This window comes from Camelus ferus, chromosome 2, assembly GCF_009834535.1.
Source record: "Camelus ferus isolate YT-003-E chromosome 2, BCGSAC_Cfer_1.0, whole genome shotgun sequence".
NCBI classification, from domain to species: Eukaryota; Metazoa; Chordata; class Mammalia; order Artiodactyla; family Camelidae; genus Camelus; species Camelus ferus.
In genome coordinates, this window is record NC_045697.1 from 48,539,583 (window position 1) to 48,566,563 (window position 26,981).

The 26,981-nt window shown below is 42.0% G+C and overlaps 1 protein-coding gene across 5 annotated transcripts in view; it reads right to left on the bottom strand.

Moving 5' to 3' along the window:
* The window catches only part of SEPTIN11 (septin 11), an 82,189-nt gene that overhangs the window by 42,199 nt on the left and 13,009 nt on the right, over positions 1–26,981 (bottom strand). The window lies entirely within an intron of this gene.

Consider the following 26,981-nt stretch of genomic DNA (forward strand, 5'->3'; position numbering starts at 1 on the left):
GGGTATTGGAGATCTGCGAAATCTTTCTTTCCCAAGAAAACAGAGGTCAGCTGTGGTTCTTCAATTAAATACCACAGTGATGGTCTGGAATTCTAGAAACTAGATATTGAAAACCTCCCTAAAAACAAGACTCTCGGTGTCTGGCTGTGCTGTCAGTGAACTTTAAATTCAAGACGCTAAATTTGGGGTGAGAATCAGCCTCAAATTCCCATTTTTAATTAAAAAATAAAAGGGCTTTAGATAAACAGCAAGGTCCTAATGTACAACACAGGGAAATACACTCAACACCTTGTAATAGACTATAATAGAAAATAATATGGAAAGGAATACATGTATGTATAAATGAATCATTACGCTGTACACCAGAAATTAGCACAACATTGTAAACCAACCATACTTCAATTTTTTTTAATTTAAAATTTAAAAATAAAAAGCCTTATGCAGGATCGCTTAGTCAATATTTTTAACAAGACTGATTTCATGATCCTCCTGTGTGTTATGAAATGAGTGATTTCTCTTTTTTAATTTCTTATAAAAAATTAAAAAAGATTTAAGAGTAGCTGATTTACAATGTTAGTTGCAGGTATACATATATACACATATATATTTTTTTCTTTTCAGATTCTTTTCCATTATATGTTATTACAAGAAACTGAATACTGGAGAGTGATTTCTTTTAATAATGCAAGACTCAGACTCCATTTCTAAATTACCATGATCACTACACAGGCAGAGAAATGACTCCCCAAATGCAGTGATTTTAATGGAAGTTTTATGAATAATATGTCTAAGGGCCTTGCTAGCTCTACAATTCCGATTCTGTGAAATAAGATAACCCCCACCCCCGCACTGCCTGGGTACCACGGTGGCAGCTGCAGGTTTGAGGTCAATGGGACAGGGAACAGATGCCCTGTCTATGAATAGTTCCCTTGAAACCTGCCAACAGTGAATATGAGACTCGAGAGTGGGCTCTTATCCTTGAGCAGGATGGCATGGCTGACCGCTCGCCAAGCAGCTTTGGGAGCAGGGCCCGTGGGCAGCAGCCCTGGGAGCTGGCCGGGCCTCCCAACACCACCCCGCGGCCCTAATTCTACCACCTGCCCCTTCCTCTTCAGATACCTCAAAGGTTCAGACAGCAGGTATTTTTAGGGTGTTTACCACATCCGCCAAGACGGGGAGGAAGATTTGAAATGGGTCTGGGTTATATTTAGAACTCTTTCCATCGCAGCTGTGCAGGGGCTGCTGTGTTGCAGGCGAGGAGAAACCACCATCCCAGCCTTCTCTGATGCAGCGCTGACTGGAACAGTCAGCAAAAACATGAAAGGAGACAAGGCGAGGAAGAACCATCCTCCTCCATTCCCTTTCCTCTTTGCCATAATAATTCTAATTTTTTTTTGGTGTGTCGGGGGCGGTGTGCAGGAAAGAGTGGTTTATTGCTGTGGATTCTGGACCGTTGTTGGGTTTTCAGATTCAGATATGCACCCAGGAGCCAATCCTGGGAAAGAATCAGAGTTAGTGATTACAGCTCTCAGCCCAGAATCCACTGCTCAGCATCTCATATTCTCACCATTTCCAAAACACGAGAAACCACCCACACACCCACTGAGTATTTTTACACCCCCTAGAAACCACACACAAAATGAAGGGTTATAAAACAGTTTGGTCTGAAAGTTTTGTTTTTTAATTTAAGTTTATGTCTTCAGAGTCTCTGTCTTCTAACTTTGTCATACAAAATATGTACATTGTATAATGCCATTTTAAAATTCCATCATGTGAGCCTGTTTCTCTGCCTGGTATTAAAAACGACTCCTGAGGGCTACTGCCCACCAGTATGTGATGGGGAAATGGAAAATACGAAGTTCCTCCTTTGGTTCATGAACAGGCTTCAAAACTGAAAAGCGCTGTAGGACAGACATGTGAGGGGAGGCTCTAACTCACCCACAGCAGCTGAAATGAATTCCTACACACCAGCATTTCATGGTACCACACTTACGGCCTAATGCCTTAGCTGTCTCTATCCAAAGAATGTGGGCTGTCTTTGGGGTCTACAGCCATGATCTCAGGGAATCTGAGATCCTCATGTCTTTACCACTATCACACACCTAGAAATGACCCTCAGAATTTCATCTCTAGTACTGAACTCTGCCTGCAGTCCAGTTCTGAATTTCTACCAAAAGGGCGGTTCTCCTGGGTCGTCCTCTCTGTACCTCAAACTGGTCTTCACAAAACTGAAATCATATCCCTCCATCGCAAACTCACCCCAACTCCCAAGTTCCCTATTTCTGTTAACAGTGTGTATCTGTGCTCAAGACCCACCTGCCTGCATCAATCCCAAAATGTTATCAATGCCACATCCTCCTCCTCTTTGTTTGTAATATTTTTTTAAATAGATTATTTTTTTAGAGCAGTTTCAGGTTTACAGTAGAGTTGAGCAAAAAATACAGAGTTCCCACAAAGCACTCCCCACTCACAAAATATACTCCCCTACTCTCAATATCCCTTATCAGTGTGGCGTATTTGGTACAATCAATGAACCAACATGGACACATTATTATCAACCAAGTTCCACAGTTCACGTTAGGGTTCACTCTTAATGTTGTATGTCTGTACTAATTTAACAGCTTTCCAACAGGTCTCCTTGCCTTGATCCCACTCCCTCTAACCCTTCCCCTCTCTGCCTTGCTGCCAAAGGGATCCTAGTACTCAAAGGCCCTCAACCCAAACTCCCCGGCCTGCCATCTCAGGGCCTTCGTGTGCTAAATTCAAATCTCTTTTCCTATCGAATACCCTACGCCTCCCCAGGGAGCACCTTCCACTGCAGTTAAACAGAATTACTAACAGTTCCTGGGACAACCCCAGGGCTCTCCCCATCAGACTTGACTCATACTATTTCCTCTATCTGGAAGGGCCTTAGACCCAATGTGTACACAGCCAAACATTCAAGATCCCACAGAAATTTTATCTCCAGCATTGTCTTTATTATGAAATCTCAGGAATGTTTACTCAGGAAAATTTCAGGAAATACTCCCCTTATCAAGAAAAGGAAAATAATGATTGGATAAAAGTGGCTCAAGCTATTTGGTATCCATGATCATCATCAGAACAGCTAACATTTGTTGACCCATGTTCCAGAAAAGCCCTAAACATCAATGAACTAGTTAGTTCATCTTAACACTTCCGTGAGGTAATTACTATTGTTATTTGACCTTAACTGACAGTTGAGAAAACAGAGGCACAGAAGTTCAGTAACTTGCTCAAGGTAACACAGCCAAAAAGACCTGTAATGAGAGCCTGAAATGTGAACCCAGGAGGTCAGGTTCCAGAGTCCAGAGTCCTCCCACTTAGTCACTGTTGTCGCATGGTGATCTAAGTTCCCACATAGCCCCAAACAACACAAGGACTTTAGCTGCTTTTGAAATCCAATATACTAAAATAGAAAGGAAAAAAAAGTTCTCTAAAATCATAATTCTATGGCAACCATAAGAGTGGAAGTTGAGAATTAGAATTGGCACAGTAGCCATAAATACATATTTTCACTGGTCCTGGCGATGCTGAGAGCAGACTTTGATTTTTGCATCCATGGCACATGAAGTCAATAATAAAAAACTTGGTTTGGACCATTTTTGAGATGAAAGTGCCAACTTGGAGGCACTGAGTAATAACTGTAAGACCGTAATTGATTTAGTCCTCCACTTGCTAATCTACCTAGGGAGGGGTTGTACTCACATGGTTTCTATGCCCACTCCATCCTGAAATGGGTTATGACTAAATTCTACGGTATAAAATAAAGCAACCAGTCTTTAACTTGACAATCTCATTTTTTCTCTTTTCAGATCGTCTTGACATGAACACAATTACTTATTTGTTCATTCAAAAAAAACCTCATTGCTCAAAGCTCTAAGAGGGCAAAATACGTTATTTTGTTATTCACTGATAAACACTCTTCCTGCCCTTCAGAGATTTACAATGGAGCAGTAGAAGCAGGACATAAATAAATGTAATATTATTAAGGATAAAAGTGATTAATACCATCACTTTAACTCTGGGATGACAAAGGGGAAACAGGTAGCTTTTGGCTACGGAAATTCAGAGGGGCTTCTTTTAGGAAGGTTGGCGCTCTCCTAATCTACCAGGAAAACAAAAGTCTAGCTTGCAGGAGCCTTCCAAATAAATGCTATCTATGCTCAAAGGGTCACTTTATCAGGAATGTGAACTCTGAAGATTATAATTAACACATTTTTCAGAAGATGCCTAGCTGACTTCACTACTGAAATAATTATAAAACAAATGATAGAAGAATGTGTGCCAACACCTACATTCTGAGTGCTGCTTTAAAGTATGTTCCACAATTTCCAATCTTGATTAGCCAGAAGCAGGACGGCAAAAGGCTTGGATATAGACAGCCATGGTTTTGAATCCCTACTTGTTTTAGTCTCTGTTGCTCCACCAGTAAAGATGGAGGACTTGGCAGGGTGGCTGGGAGGAACTAAGGAAATGGTATGTGTGAGAGTGCCAGCATTGAAGAGGTCCTCAGCAAACTGGGGTTTCCTTCCCCTAAATTAGGTGGGAGGAAGAAACAGATGTAATGTTATTTCATTTATTTTTTAATTGAAGTATAGTCAATTTACAATGTTGTATTAGTTTCTGGTGTACAGCATACTGATTCAGGTATACATATATATTCCTTTTCATATTCTTTTTCATTCTAGTTTATTACAAGATAGTGAATGTATTTCCCTGTGCTATACAGTAGGACCTTGTTGTTTATCTATCTTATACATAGTAGTTAATATCTGCAAATCCCGAACTCCCAATTTATCCCTCCCACCCCCTCTCTCTGCTGGTAACCATAATTTTTTTTTTTTCTATGAGACAGTTTTAACTTTAAAATCAGGAGCTCTCCTATGGGTGCACTGGGAGAAGCTGCAGATGGGCAAAGCCCGCCAACTAACCAGGGAAGAAGCATCACTAACAGAGGAACAAAGTGGGAAAAAGAACTAGGCAAGAGAATGGGGACTCTAGTGTGAAGAAAATCCACCCTCAACAGGAAGCTCACTTACACAGCTTGGGGGGGGGGGCGGTCAGGGAGGCCACAGCGTCCCTTCCCGTTTGCAGGCAGCAACATCCTCCACAGCTGGAGACCATGAAGGGGCCCCCATCTTCACTCTTCCTTCTCTCTTAACCCGGTCTAGAGCCTCTTGAAATTAACAAACTGGATGTGCCCCGATGGATTCTATTCACTCATACTCAAGGTGATGACCCATTTCTTTCCTTTTAAAACCAAAGGCCTCAGAAGCCACGGTTAGTAGGTGGTCTACAGCTGCTGATCCTTATCAGTCAACGGAAGCAGGAGCGTGTGTTACCAAGGTGACATGTTTTCCTGTACGCTGAAAACAGTTAGAATTATTACCTTTAAAATTAGCTATTACAATTAAAATTTAAAAAGACTTTTCTCCTTTAATATTTAAATTATTATCTTTAAAATTAACAGATAACTTCTTTTATTACTAGAAAGCTAGAAATTACATTCTTCTCAAAGCCTCATTTTGTAGATAATGAATTATATTGATCCAAGGCATTTAATCTCTGGGCTTATGTTTCCTCATCTGCAAAATGAGATTTAACAAAATGACCTCTAAGCAAAGTCTTTGGTTCTAACGCTAATTCTAAGATTTCCTAAGTCTGGAAATCAGAGATGCATAAATCTAAATCGGTCATTTTGCCTAAGGAAAGTCAACACAGGGCAAAAACTTGGTAGTATTTTTTCTCGTCAGATCAAGATGACTCAATTTTTGCATGATGCTTGCAAGGGAATTACTGTCAGTTATCCTGGTTAACTCCAAATGTAATAGAAATCTTTGTGTGTACCTCTGTGTTTTCCACATGAACTTCGCATTTTTGCTTGCTTAACTCTAATAATTTGACTTAGTTTTAAAGCAAAAGTTACTCACCCACTCCCTACAACTGTCCTGCTTAAAAACTTTTTTTCCTTCAGCAATATCTGCAGTCTTCCAGCACTTTTTGAAAAGTGGGTTTATAGCCTCAAAACAAAATATAGAAAATAACTCTTCTGTGTAAGTTAATCATCTGTCTTCAAGAAGAAAAGCAAATCTTTATTCATGCTTTCACTCACAGAAGAAATATTTATTGAGTACAAACGTGTGAGATACAGTACTGAATGCTAAGGAGATGATGACATTGAGAAAACAAAGCATTAACTCATGGAACATACAGTCTAGTGGGACACAGATGTTAATCCAATAGTCACAGATGTATAATCATAATCTATCCAAAGTACAGGATGTGATGCAACCTTTACAACTCATGTGATGAACTAGTCTTTCTTCCAATGAATTCACCAGCTTACAGTGTGTAGAAACACGTGTTATTCTGCAGCATTTTTCGATATTAATTTAGTAGACAGCTCCTATATACAGCTGATGTGCAGGTTTTCTGTATTCAGATGAAAACAAAAAGTCTTTTGACCAGAATTGCCTGATGGGAGGAGGCAGAAATAATTAAGACTCAAGTCTTAAGAAAATGAATCTCCAATCTTAAATAGAGCTGAGAGGGAACCATGGGGCATACTCCCTCCCTTTACTCTCTTTTCCCATAAAGATGCCCACTTAGAGAAGAGAAGAGATACGTACTCCTTCATCGCCTTAGATAGAGTCTTTTTTGAGGCTCTGTTTCGGTACTACAGATGACATCCAGGTGGAGAGAGGCAAAGACTAGAACATCCTTTTTCTCATATGAAATCACTGACCGATCACCAGCCACTTCCCAGTATTTGGAGAAATCCTGGCCTCACAAACTGTCCAAGAAGTAAGTTCTACCCAAGTATCCGATTGATCAGTTTTGTAAATACATACACTTCTAGAGAGTACTGAACTGGTTTCATATTCTCTTTTAAAGAAAGGAAAGTTGGTGGGAAGATAGGAAACGCCCTTAGTTCTCATGCAGAAGGGAAAACACTGGAATGCAAAGTCTCAACCCAAACCACAACTATGAAGCCTGCACTGGGATGTTTTCAGGGCTCAGCAATGCTGGGGTCACTTCCATAACATAAAATGTCGGCGGCATCTCATTACCAATGAGGAGCGCGTTCTTTAAGGATGACTTGGACAACATTTGCTACCTGGCTTGTCATCTATACCATGAAATCCCCAGAATGGAGCCAAGAAAGCCCTCAAGGAAACTGTCTCTCACAGCAGCAGAAGAGAGCGAGCCAGGAAGGAGAGGGGATTGTGAGGAGGAAAACCATATGAGGAAAGAACTTGGGTGCAGCCCAGCTGGAAGCTAGGATTGAGGGGGAAAAAAAAAAAAAAGCAGCCAGGGGCCAGTCCCCAAGCCACAGAGCTGAAGATGTCAGCTCTGACTATCAAACCGAGAGCCATCCCTGACACAGCACCAAGTAACCAGAAAAGATCTTGGTTACTAAATACCCAGTAACTGCCCTAATATCAATGCCATCTTTAAGCAACTCTATCCGAGAGACTCCCAGTGGAGGAACAAATTTTGCTTTTCCAGATCCTTGCAGAAATAATATGGTATAGGGGTTTTCTTTGGGGACAGTAGAATTATAGGGAATTTTTACTTTCTAATTGTTATGTTTCTATAATATTTGAATTATTACCAAAAAAAAAACCTTCACACTTTTATAATAGAAAAGAAGAAATTTTAAAAATCAGGAAATGCAAGTAACAATAATAATAAATAAATACTAAAAAATTTTCATTGCAACTAATGGGTAGGTTATAAGATAAAATAAATGAGTAGTTATTTCTTCTAAAAACAGAACCAAGTCATGTAGAAAGTGATGAGAATAAGCAAAAAAGCAGAATGGTGCAGTGGAAGGCATTTGACACCTGAGGTCAGGGGACTCGGGACAACTCTGCCACTGTTTAGCTCTTTAGTGTGATCTGGGGTAAGTCGTTTAACTTCTCAGCCTCAGTTTTGTCAGCTTTAAAATAAACTAGCTCACCAAGCTGTGGCAAGAATTAATATAATCCTCCCCATCCTCTCAGCTCTTTTGACACACTTTTCTTGGACAACTTCATCCCTGCCCATGTGGTTAGTGACCAACCACAGGCTAACAAATTCCAAGTCATGACCGGCAGCCCTGTCTCCCTCCTGTGCATCCAATGCCCAGGCACCTCTAAGCCAACCTCTTTTAAGTGGAAAGCACTCTATCCCTCATTCTCAATTCAAATCTGCCCTTCCTCCCATTTTCTTATGTCAAATGGAGGCAACATTTACTTCAAAGAATTAGAGGCCCCGAGAATAATATCAATTCGTAAGCATGCCAAAAATCTGCATAAATTTATAGGCCTCTACCCTCTTGCAGAAGAAAAAAGTCTACTGTTTCATCATCTTAAACCCTCGCTCTCCTCCAAATTGGACAGCGAAGATTCCTGAAGCTGTCAGTCTCAGGTTAGATTTTCTCCTCTGCACCCGGACGTAATAACCACCCATCACCCCTTTTTGGGCCAAACCTTTCCCACCCACCCCTCTTAGCTGACATAAGTGCATCACCAGCTGATTTCTATTTCTGAGCCTGCAGACCCATGACTTGGACGACCCTCTTTTCCTAACACCACCCCCACCAGACCTCACCCCACTTTGTATCTAGTGCGATGTTTCACAGAAATTGTATTTTCCAACCTCCTCATTCTCAGATAAGGGGGCAGGTACAGCGGCTGGTTGGTCCTCCCTACACACACGGCCAGGCGGAGAGAGGCGGAACCTCGGCGAGCTCCCAGGGCGAGCCTGGCGCCGGGCGCCCTGCCCTCCGTCCTCCTGGGCCGGCCTGGGACAAGAACGGGCAGGGTAGCGGGTGAAGCCTGGGCGAGAGGCCTGGGGACAGCGTGCTTCCGCTCTTCTTCCACCTGGGCTCCTGTTCCTCTGGCTTCTCCACGTCCCCCTCACAGAGAACAGCCAGGATCCTGCTCCTTTGTCTGTGGTGAGTGTCACCTTTGTCCCATTCGACATCAGATTTCTCACACAGCAGTTAGGTGGAATGTAAAAAAATGACACAAACCAACTTATTTACGAAACAGAAACGGACTCACAGACACAGAAAACAAACTTATGGCTACGGAGCGGGGCGGAGGGATAAATTTAGGAGTTTGGAATTAGCAAATACAAACTACTATGTACAGAACAGATAGACAACAAGGTCCTACTGTATAGCACAGGGCACTACAGTCAATATCTTGTAAGAATCTATAATGAAAAAGAATACGAAGAAAGTATATATATGTGTGTATGACTGAATCACTATGCTGTTCATCACAGACCAACACAACACTGTAAATCGATTACACTTCAATTAAAAAAAAAAGTCTCCAAAAATGGATATAGGAAGTGAACAGAGCCCATGTTGCTCACAACCCTGGATCCTCGGGAGGAGAGGGGAGGGCCGGGAAGGAGGAGGTACTGGCTTATTAGTAAAACAGACTTGCAGCAAAGAGCTACGAAGTGTGACAATCCAAAATCTGTAAAAAGTGGTAGCACGTTTTTTCTTACAGTCAGAATGTTTTCTTTTTTCTGAAAGCCTGTGTAAATTCTGAAAGGTTACATCTAACTGGATGCCAAGAACCAACAGCAACAACAAAGAAGACATTTTCTTAAGTTTCCAAAGACCAGTCTTTCTGTTTGAGTCAAAGTGATGAACGCCTATAAGGGCCTAACGTTGCAAAGTGCTGATCAGCAGAAAGTCTCATGTTTGGGAATGACAAGGCCCACGTGTGCATTCCAGGGACTCTTACAAATTTTGCAGGGCTCAGAGGAAGACGGGGGTGGGAGGGAAGCAATGTGACAAATAGGCAAGAGGTATTTAGAAAGGCACGATCCAATTGGAAACAGATGCTACAGCTGTTCCCTCATACCACTCTATAGACATCACGGAGAGAGAAAAGCCCTTCGCTCAGCAAGCACCAAGGAGAGCTAATGAGAAAACCATGGCGGAGAGTCACTAATCATTTCAAAACCCTCCACTTTCCAAGGGGATCCCAAATAACCCAATGTTATCCCCAACATATCACCTTTCTTGCAGAGGAGGAACCCACCCAAATTCTCACCATTGCTGGTCTGGGTCATTTTTGTCCTTTCTGCCCTGCCTTTACAGGATGGTAGACCTTCCAGACAAGCTTTCTCAAAACAGTGATGAACAGGAGGTCAAAGACAATCAAGGGCCCGCAGCAGTTAGAAGCCTTGTCCTCAACTGTTTTACGGTTCCACACATTTCCACTCCTCATGTTCACACATCAGTTCCTCAGTGCTTCCTAGCTGAGAAATCCTATGGCAGAGCTCATTTATCTCTGTTCCCTGAAGGCATTCATCAGCAAAGAATGAAATATGGAGGGGACACTTCCTGCCCTATGCCACCATGTCTGTCACCGGATATAAATTAGCCACTTCCTTTTTGAAAGATATCATTTATTTCTGTCCCTTTCTGAAAATGGAAGGGGTTTTCAGTTACTGTCATGACCATGTAATGGCAGTCTCTGAGAAAGAAGAAAAAAAATCCAGCCCAGCTCTATGGCAGTCACAAGCAAGGGCACCAGGGACTTCTCCTCCTAAAGCATCTCCAGCTCCTCAGCCAGGCTGATCTAGAACATCTCTGAGTGCAGGGATACATTTCTAGTGCCTGGAAGTTGAGGAATGATACCCAAAATGACCAAAGACACGGTAAATACATTCTTATGAAATAAACATGCAAATGAATATCTGATATCACTCTGTAAATATTACTAAACATCCTGACCAAAATCCTCAACGATCTTCCTGCGATAACAGTTGCACTGCATCTTCACCTCAGCCCTAGATCAAACATGATCAGGATGGAATAGAGGTTGTCCGCATACAGCTAGGGCATGTCTTGGGTCCCTACTGCCCTACAACAAATGACCACAAACTTGGTGGTTGGAAACAACACTTATTCATTAGTTCTTGTTTCTGCAAGTCAGAAGTCTGGGCGGGGCATGGCTGGGTTCTCTGCTCAGGGTATCACAAGGCTGAAGAAGTCAAGGTGCTAGCCAGGCTCAGAAGCTCTGAGGGAAATTCCACTTCCAAGTTCGCTCAGGATGTTGGCAGAATTTAGTTCCTTGCACCATAGGAGTGAGGTCCTTCTCTCCTTGCTGTCAACTGGGGGCTGTGCTCAGCTCCAAAATGTTCCCCACAGTTACTCACCACATGGCCACCTCATCTTCAAAGGCAGCAACAGAAGATCCCTCATGTCCCTCTCATATCTCAAATCTCCTTCAGAAAGAGTCCAGTCCCTTTTAAGGGACTGACTGAGTCACATCCCCTCAGGATAATCTTCACATCTTACAGTCAACTGTGCCATAAGACAACCTAGTGTGTGTGACTATCGCATCATAATCACTAGTCCTGGGGCAGCACGGGGCATGTGTACCAGGGGGCTGGGTCGGCGGGGCCACCTAGGATTCTGCCAACCACACGTGTGTTATAATATTCCTCTGTTCTCCTGGGTGGCTTTAGGATAGACTAAAATAATGAACATTAGCATTTCCCTAACTCAAAACAAAACACAACTAAGTCTCTGGGGAGGAGGAAGGGGCAGAAATTAGTAAAAATATAGTAAACTAGATCTCTATCAGTTTACCAAGGCATTTCCACACTCTTTTACACCAAACATGGTAAGCAGCTAACAACAAACTAGCTGGAGGGTCACTTTGCCTTCAGAGGAAATCTTCCAACAACGAAAGTCAACTTTGCAAACACTTAGGTGACTGTCACACGCAAGAATTCTAGGAAATGCAAAAGCTTCTTAAGGAACTTATGCATTAATAGGGAGAAAAGTCAGTGGGAGAAAATAGAAAACAACTGCAAAGTGTCTGATGATGAAATATAGTACAAATGTTATCAGGGTGAGACAATGGAGAATAACATGGACCACAGCAAAAAAGGGAAGGTTTTCTTAGAGGGGGCCAGATCTGATCCAGCTCATGATAAGGTGAAACAGATCTGCATAGCTGCAGAGAAGGGATGGAGATGAGAGGAGAGAAAGAAAGAAGCAGAGTCTATCGAGGGAGACAGCAGGAAAAGAAAGAGGTCCAAAGGGCATGGAAATCAATGAACTAGAGAAACTGAAGAATAACTCAGAGTAGAGGATATAAGAGCCGAAATAAAACTCATTAACATTTCAATTTACTGGACATACCCCTTAAAGTGACGCACTGCAAAGGCACATATAAGCAACGCATAACTAAACACGTGCCCAGGATCTGTCACTAGCTGTCCCAGTGTTGCGTGAGGGAAACGATCTAGGGACAATCACTGATGGTCACATCATGAAAGATTTTTCTGCTTCCTACAGCCCAGGGCACTTAGGAACAGATCTTCCCACTGGAGCAGCAGCCCAGGGGATCTTGGGAATAGAATTTCCTTCTAGCCAAGGTTTTAACCCAGATTACCAGCCTGGGCAACCATCCAAATGGTAAGCTATTGGATGCAAATGTCCTTCAGAGCATTAAAAAAAAAGGGGGGGGGGATTCTATCTTGCAAAGAACCTAATAGATTGACTCCAATATTTATGGCTACAATTTCTGCTATTCTAATCAAATTAAGGCTTTCTTATTCCTTCCTGACTCTGTTCTCCTTCTCAAAAACATAGGACCAATTAACCCCTAAAACAATAAATAAATATTCCCACTAGCAGAACATACAGCTTTCTGCATTATAGAAGGTTAACTGCACATCACAGAAGCATCTGCCCTGCTCTCAGAGAAAGCTGGACTAGGGATTTTCTCACACATACTGACGTGCTTAGGAAAGCAGACCCAAGAGGCTCTATTATAATTTTCCTCTCCTCCCAAAAGTTTCCCATTGTTGGATGATTTTAGATGCTGGCTTTCTTGTCTTGATCAGCTAATGCAAAACATATCTTCTTTTCACATGCTGTTACAGAAGAATGTTCCCACAGTCCCCTCCACCACCTCCACTGTCTCTTAAAGAGGCATTTTCATTATCATTATCATCATGTTATTTCTGAAGAATCAGGTAGAACCCAAGTAGGATTCTGGGAAACCCCTACTACATACAACAGTCTATTACCAAATCCTATCAGTTTTCAAAAAGAGATGATAAAATATATGCAACCGTAGAGGTTCCATTTCCATGTGTGTTGTTCCCACAAACCACAAAGGGTCAGCAGCCCAGACCTCTCACTGAGATGGGGTCCTGTCCCAGCTCAATGCTCCTAGATTAATAGATTAAGAGTTATGGGATATGTGAATGGGAGTATGTTTCTGACAGTCTTTGATAGGATGATTACAGGGTAGCATTAAACTGAAATCGAAACTTGAAAGATTATAGCTTGGCAAGAGATCCTTGCTATAATTCACACATTCTCTAGGAAGGAGAAACAGAAAGTTAAATGAGACCCAGGGTGAAAGAAAGAACAGAATTAGAAGTCTTAGGCACTGATCCAAGGAGCTGCCATTAAACCCTTCCAAAGCCTCAATGGTTCATTAGAATAATTATTATTCACGTAGTGAAAATGAAAGGCAGGCAGGGAAAAATAAGTGATAACTACACTGGCAAAAACAAGAAGAGTAACTTTGGCCATTTGGATTTGAGAAGGATCCAAGCCTCAAATCCCTCCCACATAGCGAGGGTCAGACCATATATCTTACTGTAATCATGGCTACACAGAGTTAAACCCCTTTTGCCACAATTGCACCAACTGTACATTCTTAGGTTGGTTATTACCAGGAGTGGGTTTTGTGCACTGTGGCAGCTGAAACCACCAGTGTAAGGAAATCAGGCTTGGCAGCTATCCCCCAGGATTCCTCCTCAGTCCAACTTCCTGCCCATTCTTTAGACCAGATATTAATAATTCGGAAGACATTGTGACAGCCATAAGGCATCTGGCTGCTCGCATGCCCAAATACTCAAGGGACAATCACTATAAAACCAGCTATATCTGGACAGAGGAATTCATGAAGCTTCATGGAATTGAGATGGAAAAGTAGATTGGTATCTTTTTAAAGTATCAATTCAAAGTTGCCTAGAATACCTGAATAATGAAGGTTAAAATATTTAGAGTCGGGAAAAGAGGAAACAGGCTCTACCACTTTTTTAGCCAGGGGTCTAACGGTTCCCTTGATCAATCAACCAAAAAGCAGTAATTGAACATTTATGTAAAGACTACAGTGTTAAGTGCAGTTTAGTAACACGAACACACCCCGAGGCCACCACACTTGGTCTCCCCTTCCAGCTTTTCAATCAGTACTAGTTTACTGAGTGCTTTTGTGCCACCCACCACACCTGGACCTTTAGAACATCTGCCTATTTAATCCTCATAAACTCCGTGAAGCAGATTTTTTTTGGCTCTGTTTTATAGATGAGGAAACCAAAGCCCAATTAAATGGCAGAGGTATCATTCAAACCAGTTTTGCCAGATTCCAAGTCCACCACCATGTAGACTTTAAGCTGGACAGTTGACTCTTTTCAAAGCACACCTACCTCTACACAGAGAATGCTTCCATCCTCAATCTCCCCTGGCATATCCTACCCATCCTTAAAATTCCAGGCAAAAATGCCACCTTTGTTCATTAAGCCTTCCCTAGTTCCTTGAATTATATACCACTGCTCTCTACTTAACAAACATTTACCGTATTTGGGCCACTCTTAATTTTCTCTGGTCAGCCTATAAAGACCAGTTGCAGAGAAAAATCAACCAAAGCTCACACAGAAAATGCAAAGAAAATGCATCAGAGCTAGAGAAGAAAGACAGGGTGCAGTTAGCAGTCCTGACTGATGAAAGCCACATGGCTGACACACCAGAAATTTCCATCACTTCTTCTCCTTAGCTTCTCAGTGACCACTGAGGCGCACACACACGACTGCATGGCCAAAAAACTTTCAGCAGTAGGAGACAGAGAAGAACGCCTATTTTCTGTCCCCCTACCTACCATGTGCAAGGAACTGGCAAGACATCATATCAAATTAATTACCCCCCCCCCAAAAAAAGAGAGACGCACCTTTTGGGATGAGAGGATGTCTCCAGATTCATTCCCTCACCCTGTCTAAAGGTGAGGGCTCATTGCCTAGGTATTTACGATTACAATGAAGAGATGAACATCTATTGATTTACTGATGGAACACCATTATCCATTTCTGAGCTTATACGAAGAAATAAAACTTTTACAGTGGTAGAGCACATGCTTAGCATGCACAAGGTCCTGGGTTCAATCTCCAGTACCTCCATTAAATAAATAAATGAACAACTTAATTACTACCCCCCCCAAATAATAAACATTTAAAATTAGTAATATGTTTGCCCTTAGGGAAATTAACATTCATAATTCTAAAGCCTACCCTGAGCTGGTCGGCTCATTCACTTAGTTGGCAATTTCACTTTTGTTTCACTTAACGTAAGGCATTTTCATTGCACCCACATTCCTTTCCACGCACTCATCTGCAGCTCACAAGTTGGGAAAAAAAACGTCCAAACCATCAGCCACTGTGGCACCAACACAAAATACCTGCTTTTCAATTTCCTAACAATCCACAAGGTAATTATCAATAGCTTACTCAGATCCATGGAAACCATATTCAGATGCCATCTGTTTAGGCAATAATATTTCTAAATGCAACAAATGGCAAAGCATTCTAAAGTCAAACTTTAATAAAGTCACATATTATTTAATGCCATTTTCTCCCTTGCCAATAAAAATTGGTAGTTGCTTCCTCTTGAGCTTTTCCTATGGTCTAAATTGCTCTCCCACCAAATATGCTTTCTTTAGGATACCATACTCTTTTCTCTCCACTTCATTCCACAGTGCATTATGAAGCTGGACTTACGTACCTGAAAACAACTAACACACACGCATACAGAGCTACTCTGCCCAGCTAAAAATCCTCTAGGGCTTCCCACCATGTGCCAGCTCGGGTCGGCTTTAAATGACAGCAAATACCGTTTCTCTGGGCTTCACTCTCTCCTCTGTAACACAGATGAGGGGAGAGGGGTTGTTGAGGAAGGGTACGTGAATACTCTCTAATTCTTCAATTACAGGCTTCTGTTGCTCACGTGGGGTTAAGAGAAGAAAAGATGCCAGTGTCTACATTAAAGCAGGTATCAGGCCTCAAATAAAACCTTACCAGAGGTATCCAGTCATCCAAGCAGAATTATAAAATATGAGGCCAAATGAGAAGACACAACAGAGGAACAGATCCAAATGCAAGTCAAACAGTACATTATCCCGTCCAAGAAGCACAACTTGAGTCTAGTTCCTGACACCACAAAGCCAGCCTATTATCTAGCCGAAAGCAAAACAACCAACCAGCCCTCGTGGGCCAAGGTCAACGTGACCCAGCAGGCTCAGAGTGGTGGGGGGCCACAGTCAGCAGACCATTCCCACACCAGGAGCTCTCGGGATTCTAGCCCCATATTTGGGCTTGGGAGTCTCTGGTTTTCTTTAACCTTACAACAAGGAGAGACTCACAAGCCCTAGATATTATGTTAACACAAGTACAGGGGGTGAAAAATAACTGTGATGGATATAGTTGTAACTCCTGTGTCCAAACAGGTGTTTTTTTAAGACTGGAAAGATTCAAGAGCTCCAAAAAAAAGCAGGATAAATGAGGAAAAGAACAGATTCATTGTTTCCCCAAATGCTAGAAACCAGAGCTCTCTTTAAACCCGAGCGCCCATCACATACCCTTATCACACAGAGAGAACAAACACCCACAGACCCAGTGGCCAGCCCAAGAGACGGAGCACTATCACAAGCTCTGAAGCCGGAGTCCGCCATGTGACAGCATCCCTCTCCGTCCCGCCCACCACCAGAGACAAACGCTATTCTGAACTGGCATTAAATCATTTTCTTGGTTTTATAAAACAGCGTTACCTTATATACCTCTATCAGCACATAGTCACTAAGAGTCCTAACTTCAGAATAACAGAAGTGCCCGCCTCCTTCTCCATGCCACTCATCAGCAAACTCAGTGCCCCTTCCTAGAGGGGATGAGTGCGGATGCGGAGCTGGGAGAGTTACTTTAAAGGAACGGATCTCCAAGTGTGGTCAGAGGTTCCCTGGGGCCTTTCCAGGAAACTTTCGGGGGGAGCAAGTTCCTCTTTTCCAGCCACATATCTGTGAGGCTAGATCTTCTTTATGCACTTCAACCCACACAACGTATTGCATCAGAGTAAATGAAAAGCGGCTCTGAAGACCCGGCGGTCTTCAATTCAGCCAGACATTAAAAAGAATGACAAAAATGTGAAATGATGTATCTCATCTCACTCATCTGTTGGCTTGAAAAAGTCACGTTTCATAAAACTTATGATGCTTATGGTCACAAGTAATAAAATTATTGCTATTTAAAATGAATTAAGAAATATTTTTAAAACATAAAAAAATAATAGAATCACAAAACCCCATGGGAACCGCTACAAGGTGTGCTCTGTGTTGGCATAAAGTACACAGCTAATAAAAAAGGTCCCCACCTGACACTGTCACAGAGAGCACTCTGGGACAGTAGAGAGCTTTCAAATGGTGCTCCGTGTTGTCTGTAAGGCATCAGTTACTCTCTAGTCCCCAGGCGGGAGGAGCACACACTTGAGCGGCACCAACAGTAACCCGAGCTGAGTTATGTAAGCCTTTTACAAGGACTCACATTTTTTACAAAGGATGACTCACCATAAATATCCGACTGCATTGAGAACCCAAGTTAAACTTGATTCATTCCATCTGCAGCTTCAAAACTGTTTTGCTTTTTTTTTCTTTTTTCCCATCACCAATTAGTCACCGACCAGAGTCCCAACCATGAGATCAGTGATTGGAAAGGGATTTGGGGTTTTCTCCACAGGGCAGTGGGAAACCACCAGAGAATTTGCAGACGAACTGCTTATCTAGAGCACCTCGTCTCTGTCCTTGGGTTGGTAGGTAGCATGAGCACAAGGCGGAGGATTGGGCTCCAGTTCTGAATCTGTGGGCCTTAAACAGGTCACTAACTCCCCTGGGTCTTGGCTTCCTTCTCTGTAAAATGAAAAAGCTGGATGAGACGATTTCTTTAAAAGTCATTCTTGCTCGAACACTCGATGAAAACCCAAGCCACGAAAACCTGACACGCTGTTCCCTTTGCCTCCACAGCATCTGCTTGGCGGTGTCATCAGTCCTGTAAACAGTCAACATGTACCACAGTTGCAGGGCAACTTCAAGGAGGAAGAGGGCAACAGGAAGAGGAAGTAAAGAAAGTCCACAAGGACGTCCAGGATGTTTTGGCTGATTTCAGCTGCTAGAGGCAGAACTCACGAACACACCACCAATCCTAAAGAACCCATTCTTTAGTGAACAAAGGAACATAGCCATAGTGAGGAAGGATGACCCAGCGTCACCAGCAGTATTCCTGCGGCTCAAATAAACCCCACTCTTCTAGAATCCACAGAAATGCCTTCATCGACAAGGGGAGGTAAAAGTAATACCAATTCACCGAATCTGTCAGAGATAAGAATATAAGATGAAATGCACTGACATAGTCCCAGGACCACCACTCGGGGAATCGTGACTTACTGCTTTAAACCCATAAGGCAGCCAACATTCACAAGGTACCACTTATCATTATCACTTATCACTTATCAGTAACTATTCTAAGTGCTTGATACGCAAGAAAGTTTACATCCTCACAACCCGGTAAGATATTTTCCTCCTCATTCTCCAGAGGTAGAAATTAAGTCACAGAGATACAGAGCAGCTTGCCCAAGGTCTCAGAGGAAGGAAGTAACAGCACCTGGATTTTTAACCTGTTTTAACACCATGAAATTTTATCAGCGATTCCCCCTCAGCCTTTGTTCCATATAAACAGATTTTAGTTTCTGTCCTGTTGGCTTGATAGGTGTCACATGTTCACGGAGGTGGGAGGTCATGTCTGGGACAGCCCGAGGAAACCGGTGCTGGGCAGGGGACTGGGCCTGCGGGTCAGGAGCCCCGGGGAGCTGGCCAGGCTCTGAGTGTCCCCCTCACACGTGTGTGTCTCACGTACACACGCCGGCCAGGTCCATCCAGTCCCCACGCACCGCAGCGCCATGTGGGTTTACCTGAGACCCCAATGGGTGAAGGGCTGCTGGAGAGATTCCAGAGCTTGGAAGGAGAGAATGACCCACGGGTCACCTTGGCAGAAGGCAGCAAAGCCTGCACAGGCAAGCAGGGAGGGGGATTTGATTTTTTTTTTAAGGCTTTCAAGTGGTAAAGACCTTCAGCAACTTCTCACTTCCCTTAAGAGCAAGTCACTCAGGCCACGTCAGCAGATGCTTGATAGAGCCTGATTTCACAGCAGAACAGACATCGATGTCGAGGACACGGCATTCAGAATCTTCACAAATACTTTTAAAAGAAACAGTATTTTAAAAGATGGGTAACCATTATCTGTGGATGGCTGTGAGGTCAGAAGAAATTGAATTCAAATCCTCGCACCATTTACTTACTGGCTATGTGACTCTGGGCAAGTTCTTTAACCTCTTTGAGACTGTTTCATCATCTGGAAAATGGCATAATAACAATGCCACTCTTCAGTTTGTTTACTGGCTCAATGAGATACTGCATATAAACTGCTTAGGCACAGTGCCTGCTGCACAGTGAGTGTTCAGTACTGTTACTCATCACTTTCCACAAGGAACTTTCCTTTGATCTATAAACTTGGAAATCCCCCAGTTGAAAGGACTGTTAAAATGGGATCTCTCCCCATAGAAACAACACACTTCGAATTCAGTTAAAGACCCAATCGCTGACGCAAGGGCTCCCTTGCTTCTCCTGTGTCTAGCTCAGCGTGTATGCAACTGCTAATTACAAGTCAGGTATTAATTATCTCCTAAGTTTCTTCAAATCACAGAGCATTAAATGCCCGTGCCCCTCTGAGAGGGCTGGATTCTTGAGCCCCTTTTCATGTCTTGGGTTCCACACTCTTCCTTTTCTGTCTCCTCTTTGAGTAGTTTCAAATTTATTAATTCAGGACATCTCTCACTGGATGAATGGACTGTTTCTTAACAGCTGCTACATTCTTGTCCCCTCTAAACTACTGAGCAAAAGACAAAACAGTTGTTAAACGTAATTAAATGAACTTCAGTGAAAAGTGAACTAGACTTCTGAAACAAGACACCAAAATACAAACCCAAAAGAAGATAGTACATTTAAGGCTTCTATATCACAAGACACCAAAAACAGAAGACACATGGCAGACTGGGAGAAGAATAAGTGGCACATATAAAAAGGATGAATGTCAACAAGATAGAGAAAAATAGCCCAATTAGAGGGCAAAGGAGAAGAAAGGCAAGGATGTGAATAGATTACTCACAGAGAAATAAATACAAGTGGCCAATAGCCACAGGAAGAGATGTCCCACCGCAGCACACGCATGGCAGCCGGAGATCACAACCACTTAGAGGTTGCTGTTATCTTGTGGAGCCATTGGCCGTCCTTACTAAGGAATTACTTTAGAGGAGTAATTTATGTCCCATATTTTAAAAGTTTATATACTTTTTTACAGGACCACATGAAGCAGAACACAAAAGAGGCACTGTGGCAACCACCTGGCACTTCATTCCCAGACTCTCACTAGCTCATTCCGATCTTCTTTTAAGATGAGCAGTGTATTACCACATAGCCCCAAAGTTGTGTCCGTTTCAACATGGCTTTCTTTTTCCCAAGTGAATACCACCCTTCTAAGAAGCTCATAAAAGTCTTGGCGTATTCATGTGTTGTGCTGCTCCCAGCCAACATTAAAGAATCCTGACAAGAAGTTTTTAGCTGAAACAAATACTTCAATATTCTGTTCGAGAACAATGCTTAAAATCATTTAAAGTTTAAAAGTAATTAAGTGTGACCTTTCACCAACACACTTTTGAGGAAGGTCTTCATGAAGTTGGTGGTGCCATTTTTAATTTAATATTTAAATATAAATGTTGTAAATGATAGGCTTGGGGAAAAAACTCCCTGTAATTAATACAAAAAATAAAGCGGCATGGAATCGTGTCATAAGCATTGACTGCAAGTTGGTTAAAGAGTAATATTTCCGGCTCTGCCACTTGTGAGCTGAATGACTTTGGGGCAGGTGACTTCTAAGTCTCTTTCTTTCACTGAAATGTCCAGATGATATCTAGATCATCGGTTTGTGATAGTTTCAACAGAGATGATAGGAAACACCTGGTATGTTGTCTTGCCACTTCAGGTAATTTCACAGCAAACAATATTTCAAATGTTTTTCTCTATCAGTTCCATGTCAATGCTGCTAGCCACTTAAGGGCACCTAAGAAACACATGTAGATTTCATATATAAACTTTTAACTACTTATTCCTCTGATGAACCCCGTATTCTCACTTCCACAAGACAACTATGAATAACCACTTCTCATGCTATTATTTCTAGAACTTTCACCATGAAACTTGTTGGCAGCTCTCTGGAAGGCAGTAAGTAATGAAAGTGACAATGCTGAGAGCAGCCCACTAATTTCCACCCAGAATAGCTTCAGGGACCATTGCTATACATATAATTTCAAATAATTAGGAAAAAATACACCCAGGGGAAGCCCTGAATACAGCCTCAAAGAGACCTGTACCATCCACTGCCACTGCCTTGCCCAGTCAGTCTGCAGTCTTTTCTGATGGGCAGGAGTGAAGTGTATTACACTTGGTCAACTCCAGTTGGTATGGCCTGAGCCACCCGGGGGTGAGAAAATTGGGCTGAGACAAGAAATAGGTGAAATGAAAATTCAAATCTTCAGCCCACTGCACGTGTGTTCCCTTCTCAGCCTCCAAAGCTCCCTGCCATCAGGTGCTCGACCATCAGATAACGGTAAGTCAGACTTCCTGGGGGAAACTGAGCAGTGCATTAAATTCTGTGTTCCGTAACGTCCTTCGAGGATGTTCTGCACAGTAATTTTTACTGCCTGAGTCCTACATCAGGCAGAAACCTGGGCCTGGTACTGCCGAGTTATTTTTGAAGCATTTATTGAGGAACTCCTTTGTGCCGGGCACTATTCTATGCTGTATTTAAGATAAGAAAGGAGGCATGAAAACTATCATGGTACAATAAGACATCTGCTTATTACCGGAGCCTAAGATGGGGGGACTTCAGAAAACGAGTCCCCCGCCACTCTGCCTGGGCGAGGGGGAAGCTAAGACGCCTGGGGAGTCTTGCAGGACAAGTAGGTGTAGAGGGTAGGCAGAGGCCAGAGAAAGGCATTTTTGTGATGTGCAAAGACAGAGGAGGGACGTGCACAGGACCCTGCAGAGGCTCACAGGAAGGAAAGGCATCCAGTCATGAAGAGCGTGCCACCCTAGGGAGGCAAGCCTGCATCCCAGACAGCAGAGCATGGAAAGGGATCTTTGCAGAAATAAATTAGGACTCAGCCTCTCCAATACCTTTTTCCTTTGGAAAACCTTTTACACTAATCCAAGGGCCCTTTATGTCTCCAGTCGTAACGGAATGCTTTTGAAGAGCTGGGTTAAAGCCCTCGGATTTTTAACTCACAGTCAAAAACGGCTGAAGCGTCAGAAGTGAATTTCTAACTAATCCTCTGGCTCAGAGTGGTAGGGAGAAGTCTCATTTCCAAGTTGCTGTTTGTGGTGGCTCTTCTGTTGTATTTATTCAGCTGTGGTGCACTCTGAGCTTTACGAACCATGAAGTTGGTAGAGTTTGGCTTTCTCATATTGATTGGATCTCGGGTGGATTTCTTTAATTTCTCAAGAAAAATGAGCGTGTATACGTTATTAATTCCCTTGACGCCTAAAATCAAAAGATTTATTCTACTTGTTCGGGGATCTGAAATACGATTCAGAGATCACAGTTATCTCTCAAAGAAAAATTTCCTTAACGAAATTAGGCTTTTGAGCCAGTTAGGCTTGAACATCCCTGATACTTACTTTTGTAATCTCTGAGATGCTAAAATGCCACTTCTTTTACAAAAGTTGGTTCGACAAAGCCAATCCTCAGTGCATTCAGTTTAGAAAACTAGCGGAAGAAATGGTCTAAAGGGTTTAACATTGCCTTCTGTGGGCCCACTCGTTCCCCCACCCACCACCACGACCAAATCAGAATTAGGATTCAATTACAATAACAGGGCGATGTTTCCAAAAGTCTCAGATCCTCAAGATAAATTGTAACATTAATATAACTGCATATCAAACTATTGTACTGTTGACCAAGACTTCCATTCCAACTGGCTCCTGTTGGCCTGAAAACCTAGAAACAAATCCAGCATCTCCCTTTGCTGGGTAGTCTTTTCTCCAAGGCAAGGGAGGCTTTTTAAGCCAAACATAACATGTGGAAGAAAGACTGTTCCACATGTGCACATGCAGCTTCCAATGCCACATTCCTCAGTAAAAATGCCCCAGCAGAATGGCGTCTCAGTGGAATAATCTGAGAAGGGCTGGATGGTCCGTGACCATGTAAAATGCTAGGGATGTTTTGAGAGGACAAGGAAGATACGATACCCCAGTACAGCTGACCCTTGAACAACGCAGGGGTTAATCCTCGTATAATTTATAGTCGGCCCTCCGCATCAGTGGTTTCTCTGCATCCTCGGATAACCACAGATGTGCAGCGTGGTAGTATTTACTATTGAAAAATACCCACCTCTAAGTGGACCTGTACAGTCGAAACCCGTGTTGTTCAAGGGTCAACTGTACTTATTATTACTCTTATGCTCGAGGTATCTTGAATCTCATGAAACTGCCATTTTCATAGTTCAGAAACAGCTGAAACCAACTATTTCATATGGCTGAATCCACCACTAGGAAATTCTGCAGAATTAACGGTTATGGCCACATTTTTCTGCTGATGATCTAACTGGTTTTCTGCTTCTTGTGAACATTATATTATGAAAAAATAGACTTTGGGGAAGAAAGGTATCAAAACTCATACAAAAACAACCACAGAAATTTTCCCAATAAAAATCTTCCAACAATCAGAAAGAAGCTAACTCAACCTCCTCAGAAGGTATTTTGTTCACTCAACATCTAATTTTTTTTTTTTCCCAAGACTCTCTAATTGTCACAAACAGTTCCTGGAAAACACGTTTTCCTACAGGCAGGAAGAAGAGAGGCAAAGATGGGGAGTGCGGGCTTCCTGCTGGACAGGGAAGGGTCAGTGAGGAATGTAAGTCTCCACTGAACTCCACAGCCTCGGTTTCCTCATCTCAAAGGTAGGCCCTGGATGAGGTGACCTCTAAAGTCCCTCCTGGCTCGAGCAATAACAGTTTGTTGGAATTTGATAGCAGAACTTCTTCTACCTACATTCACTTGCATTTTACATTGTCCTACTGCCAAACTCATAAATAATTTCACAGCCTGTAAGGAACAGCCATTAACTGTCATTGGACCTTAACCAAAAAGAAAAACCATCCAACTCCCATTCACTAAATATAGCACATCTTTTTGCAGAGGGATATTTGCATTGGGTACCACACACTCAAGAATCCCTCCTGCTCTGTCTGCTGTGGGTCCTTGTCACACTGCATTTTGACTTCAGTTCTACTTCTCCCAGTTTGATCAAACCTGTTTAGAAATATCCTGCTAAGGAAACAATTTAAAAGTTTTAATGCTGCCCGCAAACAATCTAGATGCTTTCATATCAGAGTTCAAGTTATTGCTTCTGTTTTAAGAACCAGCAAGCATATTTTCCGCAAAAAGTGCTTTAATTGCTCAAATGTTAAAGCATTCTAAAAGGTATACCGAAGCCAAACCAAACACAAAACTTTAATGATTTCTTTATTCAAATATAAGAAAAATAAATGAACTATTTCCAGTGGAAGTCGGATTGCAAATTGGCAGACTTGGCCCACGAACATGTGTCTGTGGCCCACATGGTATTTTTAAAATATTTGATTTAGCTGCCAACATTTTCAGAAGGGGAAATTTCACTTCAAACTCTATATGTCCGTCTTCTCTTGAAAAACTAAAAATTGGCACCACTAGCGCCCTCATTTCAACAGCCAGAGTCGAGATGTCACGTGCTTTCCCATTTACAGCAGTTTAACTGAAGAATCTGAGCCTTGTCCCTTTTTGTACTTTTTTCCCCTGAAATAAATGAGCCAAATAATGAAGTTCACCTCAGTCAAAGATGGTCTGATGTACTTCTCTGCCTTATTGTCTTACCGTGGCCTAGATAATTTATTCCAGATCTAAGCTGAGGCCTATCAAAGATTGCTAATAAACCATCGCTCATTAACTATTTTAAAGAGAACACGTAAGGCAGACTTCTATTTCTTATTAATGTTATGGTTCCATCAAGTTTAGAATTTTTCTAACTAATCAAGTGTAAGATGCTTAATGGAGAGCTAGATTATGTGAATTTATTTTCTTTTTCAAAATGTGTCACTGCTAGATTTAAATTTAGTCTAAAATAAAAGCTTTCCAAAAATCTGTCGATATTAAAAAAAAAAAAAACCTGCTACCCATACTAATCTTGTGCCCTCCTTACTGAAAATAGTTGCTATATTTTCCTAATCAGGTCACGGTCATTTTAAAGGCCTTAATAGTTTCTTGTCTCTATCCTGCATGGAAAGGACAGAGCAACTGACTTAACAAAACATTTCCCTGAATCTTCTTGCACTACCATGGATTCAAATATCTCTTGTTAAGTGGAGATAAGAAGGCTTCTTCCATGAGAGGATTATTTGCAAAAATGGCATAAATCTTGAGTCGTGGTAACACTTATATGTAGGGTGTTAACCAAGTATTCACGATATCCACAAACCATGGAATAAAAGCAAACTGGACTAAGCCACAATGCAGATGGTGAGATTACACATAGCTCTTCCCTCTCCCCCAGGAATATGGTTAGCAAAAGACCAAAGGAACACAAAGGGCAGACTCTACTGGACACTTGACCATAGAAGAGGAACAGCATTGTGCTGCAGCTCCAGGCTTGCAGTTGTTCAGAATGCTGCTGAAATGTTTAATAGCCCCTTTTCTAATGCATATTATCTTTATCCATCAATAGGACAGCTGAGCCAAAGCCTGGGAGAATTTCTGATGATACAAGATCCTTTTACCATCACAAATTCATTCCTCTTAAATCCTAAGATCCTAAGTATAGGGCTCCAAATTTAGAATGCACATATTCTGCACTCTATCATAAGGAAGAAAATCATTATTACCCGCTAAATTAAACTACAAAAGCACAGCAACAATGCTTGCTTTCTGTTGGGAAGGAAAAATGCGCTTCTAAATATCACTGATGCAAACACTATTTCCTTTGATGTGTCCACATGACCAAAACAGGCTTGCCACAAGGGTTTCTCTTATAAACAGAAATACAAAAAACCAAACAGGCATTTCCTATAATACTCTCCACCCAAAACAGGCATAAATTCTCAGCTCCAAAGATAAAAATTTCATAAATGACTTCTTTATACTGTGAATTAGAAAAACATTTCCCTCCAACAAGAGTATCTACAAAACTGCAAGGAGATTTAGAAGTAACATATCTGCTCTAAAAAGAGAACATAAGAATCTGCCATTTTAAAAAGTAGGTAGGAGCAACTTAGTGCTGCCAGTTTTAACTCCGCCAATCAGTCGGTGTGACTGAAAGCACTGGATTCAGTGTGAGCTCAAACCAAGCTACCACCCCCTGATACCAAGTGTCGTGAGGAGACTGGGCTTTAAAAAATAAGATCTTTAGCTTGCTTTCCACCTTTTTACAGATCCTATGATTCTACATAGCACTGCTGGCATTCAACTAAGCTCAGTGATAAACACTGCATATGAATGATGTTTAAATGTTAAAATTACCCATGAAGTCAAAGTTCACTATAAGTTCAGGTAAGTGAGGCCTGGTCCAGTGACTCTTCCATCTCTGGGCTCACGCTTGGCTTCTTCTGATGATGGTGGTAATGAAATATTTCAAGCATACAGAATAGGACACATCTATATACTCATTACCTATCTTTGTCAAGCCATAACTTTTCCTATTCATCTTTGTTTTTTTTTTTTAAATCACAAATATACCTGAAGATC